Source organism: Bubalus kerabau, chromosome 23, assembly GCF_029407905.1.
Source record: "Bubalus kerabau isolate K-KA32 ecotype Philippines breed swamp buffalo chromosome 23, PCC_UOA_SB_1v2, whole genome shotgun sequence".
Classification (NCBI taxonomy): domain Eukaryota; kingdom Metazoa; phylum Chordata; class Mammalia; order Artiodactyla; family Bovidae; genus Bubalus; species Bubalus kerabau.
This window is the reverse complement of record NC_073646.1, coordinates 8,013,552-8,021,089: the sequence shown is the minus strand read 5'-3', so window position 1 is coordinate 8,021,089 and position 7,538 is coordinate 8,013,552. Positions and strand designations below refer to the sequence as shown.

At 42.1% G+C, this 7,538-nt stretch overlaps 1 long non-coding RNA gene across 1 annotated transcript; it reads left to right on the top strand.

Annotated features, from left to right (window-relative positions):
• Positions 1–1,035: 1,035 nt before the first annotated feature.
• Positions 1,036–5,761, top strand: LOC129637778 (uncharacterized). Its single transcript, XR_008707571.1, has 3 exons — positions 1,036–1,210; positions 2,364–2,497; positions 4,638–5,761. It is a non-coding gene; the product is annotated as an uncharacterized LOC129637778 (long non-coding RNA).
• The last annotated feature ends 1,777 nt before the right edge of the window (positions 5,762–7,538 follow it).

Below are 7,538 nucleotides of genomic sequence, written 5' to 3'. Positions count from 1 at the left end.
TAAGCCAGCTGGTTCTCTGAACTCGGATTTTATTACCAGTAAATCTGGATACGTGGTGATCCTCCCTTATGTTGTTCAGAGTGATGACATGAAGTCCGTGTTGTGAAGTGTTGCATATACAGAAGGTACTACCGTTATAACATATAAAATGTAAACATTATAACATATAATAATGTATATGTTATATAACAGTATAACATATGATAATGTAAATGTTAATTCTATGAAAAATGAAGAATTTGGAACCAGTCATCTTAGAGACTATAAATGCCTGGATCAAGCATAATAATGTTAATTAATACCTCATCTGTTTGACACTTCACTAACACATTGCTTCCATATCTATTATCTGAGCAGATACTCTCCTGTGTAGACAAGGCTGAGACCCTCATCTGATACATGAGGAAATAAAGATGTCGAGCACTTAAATATATTTCCCAAGGTCGCTCAGTATCAGAGATGATCTGACCCCTAATTCATGACGCTGCCCTCCACACCACACATGCAAATGTGCTCAGTCACTTCAGTCGTGTCCGATTCTTTGCAACTCTGTGGATTGTAGCCCGCCAGGCTCCTCTGTCCATGGGATTCTCCAGGCAAGAGTACTGGAGTAGGTTGCCATGCCCTCCTCCAGGAGATCTTCCCAACCCAGGGACTGAACCCGCATCTCCTGCATCTCCTGCATTGCAGGTGGGTTCTTGACTGCTGAGCCACCAGGGAAGCCCCATCCACACCATCCATTTTTTTAAAAAGTCCCTGGAATATGTTGGCCTCTAGATTTCAGGTAACAGGTGTTATGTTTATGGGAACTGTAGAGACAGCTGTTACCCGTCCAACATCTATTCTCCCTTTTGTTCCTTAGTGGCAAACTGTGATTATAATTGGGTGGGTCAAAGTGCTCAGCTGCCACAGTATATATCTAGCCTTCCCCATGGCAAGATGTGACTATATGACCAGGTTTTCTTCAGTTATGCACAAGTGGAAATGTATGGGATTGTGAGACAGCTTTTTAGGAGGAGCCAACTCCATTGGGAAGTGGATTCTTTCTGACTTTCCCTCTTCCTGCTGTCTGGAAGGGGGTTGTGATGGCTGGAGTTCCAGCAGTTATACTGGACCATGAAGTGACCCTGGAGATGAAAGCCTAAATTCCTAAGCGGCCCTATCAGCCCTGAACTGCCTACCTCTAAACTTTGTTTTCAGCTTTAGTAAGGTATAATTGACACGTATAAATTTTATATTTCTAAGGTACATAACTTAATGTTTCAATATACTTATATGTTATGAAATAACCACCACAATCAATCTAATTACTGTATCTATCATCTTATGAAGTTACCATTTTCGTTTCTTTCTTTTATTTTTTTGTGGTAAGAACTTTTAAGATATACCCTTTCAGCAAATTTCATGTATACAAATCTGCATTATTAACTATAGTCACATTGCTATATGTTATTCTCCAGAATGTATTCACCTTATAACTGACACTTTGTACCTTTTGACCAATATCTCCTCATTTTTCCCCAGCCCCAACCCTTTGTAATCACAACTCTACTCTCTGCTTATATGAGCTAAATTTTAACACCAGGGAGAAAAAAGACTATCTCCTGTAAAGCCCCATCCTCGGGGGAAGGGATAGTTAGGGAGTTCAGGATGGATATGTACACACTGGGATGTTTAAAAATGCCTACTGTATAGCACAGGGAAACTTACTCAGCATTCTGTGATAACCCATATGAGAAAATTATCTGGAAAAGAATACATATGTGTGTGTGTGTGTGTATATATATATATATATATATATATATAAACTGAACAACCATACTCCAATAAAATTTATTATAAAAAGAAAAAAAATGTATAACCAACAAGCACCTACTGCAGAGCACAGGTAACTCTGCTCAATGTTATTTGGCAGTCTGGATGGGAGGGGAGTTTGGGGGAGAACGGATCCATGTATTTATATGGCTGAATCCCTTCTCTGTTCACCCGAAACTATATCAGATGTACTCCAATATAAAGTAAAAAGTTAAAAAAATAAAACCAGTCCTCTTGGCTTTTCTGCTTAATGCACCCAATGACTGATCCAAGAAAATATCGACATATCTTTAACATCAGGTCCACAGCCAAGACCCCAGCTCGTAGGAAAGGCAGAGGTGGGGTTCCTTGCTACTTGCCACTGGCATTCAGAGCCCAGGGTGAAGTCAGTTTGCATTAGAGTTAATTTCACAGGACGGCGGCATTGGGAGGTTACAGCTCAGTCTGTGGCCTTCCCTTCTAATGTCTTCCGATCACGGAATCACTGTGCGTGTTTCCTCTATTGCCAAGAGTCGCATCTTTTTCTTACCCTGTCCTTCTCATGCCAGCCAGGTTGACCGCATCTAAACACACTCCATTATCATCGCGGCAAATGGGTGGCTGGAACCGCCTAGCTGGGGAAGTCAACGGGAGCAAAACGACATTGCTCTGGAACGACCTGGGGGCTTAGCGAACAGTCTGGGTAAGTTTGGGGATGGCTGAGGCTGCTCCACGGCGTGCATTTCCAGAGACGGTTGAATGTCAGCGTCGGTGGATTCTGCATTGGCAGCGTCCTACCCTCGGCTTCAACTCCACACCCGCTGACATTTTCCCTTCTTTCAAATTGGCAGCAGGAGCCAGGGAAAACCTAAATTTAACCTCTGGAGACTATACCACATGACATTTGTGGGCCTTGCATGTTCGGTTTAAGACTTTGAAAGCTAATTTAGCCATTCGATGCCTCCGTAAGTGATGGGGGCTGGTATACCTGAACTTCTGTCATTGTTAGCCACTGTGGCTTCACTCTGCCTCCGGAGACTTCATCCCTTAATAACTGCTACCTTAAACCCCAGAGGATAGTGCTAATGAGTATTTGAAAATGCCAGGTTCTTGGCACCATGTGCTGATTAAAAAAAAAAACAAAACACGAAATAACACCCACCAGGGTAATGGTCACTCAGTGAGGGGTGGAGGGCGGTGTATTATGCATGACTTGCCTCGTCATTTCCATCTCTGCCTTGAATCCCCAAATCCTCAGCATAAGTAATTAAGCAGCTCCTGGACCAAATCTTAATTAATTTGAGGTTCTGTGACCAAGGCCCTGAAATAAAATGCCATAGAAGCAATACACATTTAAAAAAATCACTAAGCCATGAAGGGGACAATAATACACGGATTAGCTTTGGGGAGATCAATGATACTTGCTTGGTGAGAAATCTCTCTTCTTAGTCTGGGTTTCCCAGCACGGAGTGTCACGCTGATCAAGTTTGGAATCCCCCTATGAGCTCTCAGAATCTACCCTAAAATATCTGAGACTAAGCAATCCTGGTAGACAGCAATTCCTCTGGGTGGGGCGGGGGGAGGGAATGGGCTTTCTCATTTGCCTTTGTCTTTTCAACATCTAGCACTTAGTAGGTATTCAACAAGTTCTGGCTAACCTGAATGCAATTAAAAAACTCCGTGTCGTCTTTTTAAAAAAGTATTTAAGAGTGACTTATTTGCTATTGATTCTTTTTTTGCTCTTTTTTAATTTGATTTTTATTTTGTATTGGAGTAAGTTGATTTACAAAGTTGCATGAGTTTCAAGGGGTCAGCAAAGTGGTTCAGTTATATGCACACATATATCCAGTCTTTTTCAGATTCTTTTCCCATATAGGTTATTACAGAGTATTGAGTAGAGTTCCCTGTGTCATATAGTAGGTCCTTGATGACTATCTATTTAAATATGAGTGAGTGAGTGAAAGTGTTAGTTGCTCAGTCGTGACTGACTCTTTGCAACTCCATTGACTGTAGCCCACTAGGCTCCTCTGTCCATGGGATTCTCCAGGCAAGAATACTGGAGTGGGATGCCATCCCCTTCTCCAGGTGATCTTCCCAATCCAGGGATTGAACCCATGTTTCCTGCTTTGGCAGGCGAATTCTTTACCATCTGAGCCACCAGGGAAGCCCCATTTTATATATAGTAGTCTGTATACATTGATTCCCAGCTCCTAACTCTCTGTACTCTTGACATTAGCAATGATGTTCCATGTTGTCTGGGCAAATCTTGACAAAGGTGTGCTTATTATATGCTGTCCAATCCATTTGGTGCATGAAGCTGGAAACCCTGTTGGTTTGGAGATGGCTGCAATGAGAAAACGCTACCTTTTGGAATTGTTAGAAACTCTCTCTGTTTGATTTGATTTTCATACAGTGCTCTGAAAAAATCACATTGACATTATTCTCTCCTCCATGGCATTTAAAATCCTTAAAGTGGCCAAGTAAATCTTGAGCACAAATAGTAGAATTGCCGTCTGGCAGGCATATGACCACTGCCTGCTCTTGGGCTGTGTCCATCCACGGATGCCTTTGCTGGGCTTATTGACTTTTGTTTTTCAAAGCTGCCTAGTTAATGTCAACATTCGCCCGTGCCAGGAATTAACCAGAATAAACCCACAGGGCATGTGCATCCGGTTCCCTCACCTCTGCAGAGCGAAGCTTGATGCTTTATCCTTTCTGTTGGTGAAGAACAGTCCCTCTTTTCTCTGTGTTCTTTTGTGTTTGTTCTGAGCATGGTTGTTTTTGGGGTAGCAGGAAACCCTGGAAACCTTACCAAGGCTCCCTTCTTTTTTTTTTTTTTCTAGACATAAATCTTCCCAGTTTAAAAAAAAAGAGCACTTTCAGGAAAAGACGGAATAAGAAGAGGAGAAGAAGAATAAAGAAGAGGAGAAGCAGAAGGAGCAAACCTCCCAACATAAGAGCAAATACAAAGGCATTAGAAAAAGTCACTATTGTTTTATCTTCAGTATATGGAGCACCAAAGTGTTAGTCGCTCAGTTGTGTCTAACTCTTTGCAACCCCATGGACTGTAGCCTGCCAGTCTCCTCTGACAAAGGAATTCTCCAGGCAAGAATACTGGAGTGGGTTGCCCTTCCCTTCTCAGGGGATCATCCCAACCCAGGGATCGAACCCACGTCTCTGGCATCTCCTGCATTGAGAGGCGCCAGAGACATGGGATCGATCCCTGGTGCTAGTGGTAAAGAACTTACCACCTGGGAAGCCTGTCCTTGCATACTTGAAGCTTATGCGATGTTATATGTCAATTATATCTCAAGGCAGCTGGAAAGGAAAGAAAGAACATCCTTTCTCCAGGGAAATGGCTGCTCAAGGAGAAGGAGACTTTGATTTTGGCATTTCAAAGACTTCTACTCAATACAGGAAATGAGCTAGGGTTTCCAGAAGCTGCAGCTGAGGTGTCTTCAAGGTCACAGCAAAGAAGTACAGAGGAGCAGCCCTGATGCCCAACTCCTGCTTTGAGGAAATCCACTCCCAGACTGCTTGGCCACTTAGTGTGAATTTCAGCTGATGGGCGTAATGTACAGTCGTAAGCAGGTTTTCAAGCAGCAGCTACTAAGCAGTGGCCGCCTCAACTACTGAAATTTCTTTGATCTCCTTCTCATCAGCATGCCTTAGTCCTGGATGCAAGAGAGTTCTCGGAACCTGCAGCCACAATCAACAAATAAGTCTTCTGAGGGAACAATATTGTGCCTCTGAACGTTTCAAACATGGTAGACTGCTTCCTTTTCCCTGCACTTTATTGGCAACAACCCCAGTTGGCAGAGCATTCTTCTGACTTCCATCTATCAACAATTCAAGAGAATTAATAATGTATTTATATCACATGCCAGTAGAGGCATAAAATTATTTATAAATGTTTAATAAATATTCCGTAATGCTTTTGGAACACATGTTATAAATGATAAATAAATAACAATGGACTCCTGATGAAATATTTATCTTCAGCATGGTTATTGTTATGTTATAACAGCTTGGGAAGCCATTACTAACAAAAGGAATGGAGTTATCAGAGTTATAGATACATAGGGCATGCCATTCATAATGAAATGTGCAACACTTAAAATGAAGTAAAGACCCCAGAAACAGTTGTTGACAAATTGTAACTGTCGGAGTCACCTGTCATACTTAGCAGTTCACAGACATAAAAGATTGGCAACTGTTTAATAATCTATGCCTCACAAAAAACTGGATCCTGGTGTCTTGTAAAATATTGCGGACTCTTTATAGATTCTTATTTCCATGAATCAGTTCAGTTCAGTTCAGTTCAGTTGCTCAGTCATGTCCGACTCTTTGCCACCCCATAACCACAGCATGCCAGGCCTCTCTGTCCATCACCAACTCTCGGAGCCCACCCAAATCCATGTCCATTGAGTTGGTGATGCCATCCAACCATCTCGTCCTCTGTTGCCCCCTTCTCCTCCTGCCTTCAATCTTTCCCAGCATCAGGGTCTTTTCAAATGAGTCAGCTCTTTGCATCAGATAGCCAAAGTACTGGAGTTTCAGCTTCAGCATCAGTCCTTCCAATGAACACCTAGGACTGATCTCCTGGTTGGATCTCCTTGTTGTCCAAGGGACTCTCAAGAATCTTCTCCAACACCACAGTTCAAAAGCATCAATTCTTTGGTGCTCAGCTTTCTTTATAGTCCAACTCTCACATCCATACATGACTATTGGAAAAACCGTAGCCTTGACTAGACAGACCTTTGTTGGCAAAGTAATGTCTCTGCTTTTTAATATGATATCTAGGTTGGTCATAAGTTTCCAATGGTAGCATGAAATTGTGGAGTCCTCCTCAAATTCAGGTTTAGTAGGACATGGAGCAAAAGTTCAACAGATGGCCTTGCATTTGACTCAAAAAGGGTTATTTCCTGGGTGGGGAAACAAGGTACAAAGAACAGCCAGGAGCAAACATCTCAGAGAAGTTCCACATTCTGAGCACTTAATTTTTGAACGTCTAACCAGAAACATTTTTTCATCCTTTGTTTTTTTAACTGAAGTGTCATTTACATATAGTAAAATTCATCCTTTGTGTATAGTTCCGCAGGTGGCGCTAGTGGTAAAGAATCCACCTGCAATGCAGGAGACACAGGTTCAAACCCTGGGTCAGGAAGATCCCCTGGGGGAGGTCATGGTAACCCACTCCAGTATTATTACCCAGAAAATTCCATAGACAGAGGATCCTGATGGGCTACAGTCCATGGGGGTCACCAAGAGTCAGACACACACCCCATGCATCCATGGGGTCACAAAGAGTTGGTCACAACAGAGCGACTGAGCACACATGCATACAGGTTACGAAGAATGCACGGAGGCATGTAATCACAACCAAATCAAGTAAACCCCTGACAATTTTTCCCATGCCCCTTGTGGTCAACCCCTTCCCTGTTCCATTCCTGGAAACCAACAGTCTATTCTCCATTCTTATAGATTTGTCTTTTCAAGACTATCATTATAAACAGACTCATAATTTTATAACCTTTTGAGTCTGGCTCCTTTTGGAGTAATGCAGTTGAAATTTATCCATTGTTGTATGTATCAGTACTTCATCACTTTTTATTGCTGAATTGTATTCCATTGTATGGAGATACCATAGTTTGTTTATTCATTCACCAATTGAAGCACATTTGGGTTCTTTGTCAGTTTTTGCCAATTGTGAATAAACCTATTAAAATTTGGTTATAGGTTTT